Here is a 2,527-nt window from a genome sequence, read left to right on the forward strand (position 1 = left end):
TAGTATATCTTTGTTACTGTCTTGTTGCATGCTTGAACTTTGTCTATGATCATGTGTCTTGAATAGCATTCCAGCTCACACCTTTCCCAGCGTTGAGGGGGTATTTTGATGAAGGTTGATGTTCTACTTCATACTTTTTGCAGTAATTTTTGCATTTAAAAATAAATATATATTATACACATTCAAATAACACTATGACAACAACTGAATGGTTCATAACAACTTTATGACATTTGGGCTGATATTGACCACATGATTAAAATAAATATATTACCTTAATAATAGGATAACAACAGTAATAAGTCTAATTGAATTACCTGCTGACATTGCATAAAATATATGAATGTTTAAATACATTTGGCATGAAGTTGCTCTTAACATAAACTCAATTAAAAACATCTATACTCTAGTTTATATTTGTTAGTACTCACAGATATAGGCACACAGACACAAACAGACACATAGATACACACACATACACACACACATACACACACACAATAAAAACTACTACATTAAAACAGCTAGAACTATTTTTGGGGGGTGCAGCCAACTTTATTGATGGTATTCAAGAGAGAATGGAGGGTTCCCTAGGCCTTTCCTTTTATTATGGGGTCTGGGATGGAATTGTGAGGGAGAAGCTCAGAGTTGGGGGCTGAGTTGGGATGGGGACTCCTCAGCAACTGAGGGCCTCTCTCTTATTCTCAGTATCTTTGTTGGGCTAGGGTGGGTGGTCTAGGGTTTCTTAATCCTTGGAGGCCATGTAAGCCATGAAGTCCACCACCCTGTTGCTATAGCCGTATTCATTGTCATACCAGAAAATGAGCTTTACAAAGTTGTCATTGAGAGCAATGCCAGCCCCAGCATCAAAGGTGGAAGAGTGGGAGTTGCTGTTGAAGTTGCAGGAGACAACCTGGTCCTCAGTGTAGCCCGAGATGCCCTTTAGTGGGCGCTCAGACACCTGCTTCACCACCTTCTTGATATCATCATTCTTGACAGGTTTCTCCAGGCGGCATCTCAGATCCACAGAGGATACATTGGTGGTAGGAACAGGGAGGCCATGCCAGTGAATTTCCCATTCAGCTCTGGGATGACCTTGCCCACAGCCTTGGCAGCACCAGTGGATGCAGGGATGATGTTCTGGGCTGCCCCACGGCCATCACGCCACAGCTTTCCAGAGGGGCCATCCACAGTCTTCTGAGTGGGAGTGATGGCATACAGTGTGGTCATGAGCCCTTCCACGATGCCAAAGTTGTCATGAATGACCTTGAGCAGGGTGGCTAAGCAGTTGGTTGTGCAGGATGCATTGCTGACAATCTTGAAGGAGTTGTCATATTTCTCGTGGTTCACACCCATCACACACATGGGGGCATCAGCTGAAGGGGCAGAGATGATGACCCTTTTGGCCTCACCCTTCAGGTGAGCCCCAGCCTTCCCCATAGTGGTGAAGACGCCAGTAGACTCCACGACATACTCAGCACAAGCGTCACCCCATTTGATGTTAGCAGGATCTCGCTCCTGGAAGATGGTGATGAGCTTCCCGTTGATGACAAGCTTCCAATTCTCAGCCTTGACTGTGCCGTTGAACTTGCCATAGGTAGAGTCATACTGGTACATGTAGACCATGTAGTTGAGGTCAATGAAGGGGTCGTTGATGGCAACAATGTCCACTTTGCCAGACACAGATCAGAAGGCAGCCCTGGTAACCAGGTGCCCAATATGGCCAAATCCATTCACACCAACCTTCACCATTTTGTCTATCAGACGAGGCTGGCACTGCAGGAGAAGATGCGGCTGTCTCTGGAACGGGGAAGAGCAGAGAGCCCAGCTAGAACTATTTAAGACATTTTCCTATACTTATGTCTCTAAGTATTAGAGATGATAGTACTGCAAAATTAGAGTGTACTCTGTCTTTCTAAACCCGAGGAAAGGAAATTTAAAGATAATTATTTTACTTATATGTATCTGTGTGAGTTTATGCTAATATGTGTGATTGTACATACAGAGCTCTGTGTGAGATTTGACATTTTATTAACTAGATTTGAAAATAGATATCCTGACATTACTTAGTATTAGACTTCCCAACAAGGGAAATAGATATTTATTTAAATATTCACATTAAAACTAACAAAATGCATACTTGATTTTATCAGAAAATACTTGGAATCAAATGTTAGAAAAATATAATATGCAAAGTGTGACATTTTATGTAAACAGTAAACTACTTCTATCGAAAACTGCTTTCTGACTGAACACAGAGATTTAACTTGTTTGTAGAAAGCTTGGCAGTAAACAGAAGTCCACAGGTGAAATCCTCAGTACATCACAAAAGTAACAAACCACCAAACTAAAGAAGCCTGAGAATATCATACAAGAGAACTACAAGAATTTCAAATTATATATTATGTTTCATCAAAATACAAATATTTTCTTCTACAAAAAATTTTAAGAAGTAAAATGAATGAAAAGAAACTATGAAGGGTAAAATCTTTTGTAAATCTGCACTTTTTTTGGCTAAATCTGATAC

At 40.8% G+C, this 2,527-nt stretch overlaps 1 pseudogene; it reads right to left on the minus strand.

Annotated features, from left to right (window-relative positions):
* Window positions 1–745: 745 nt before the first annotated feature.
* On the minus strand, window positions 746–1,764 carry LOC108349202 (glyceraldehyde-3-phosphate dehydrogenase pseudogene; annotated as a pseudogene).
* Window positions 1,765–2,527: the final 763 nt, after the last annotated feature.

Source organism: Rattus norvegicus, chromosome X, assembly GCF_036323735.1.
Source record: "Rattus norvegicus strain BN/NHsdMcwi chromosome X, GRCr8, whole genome shotgun sequence".
NCBI lineage: Eukaryota > Metazoa > Chordata > Mammalia > Rodentia > Muridae > Rattus > Rattus norvegicus.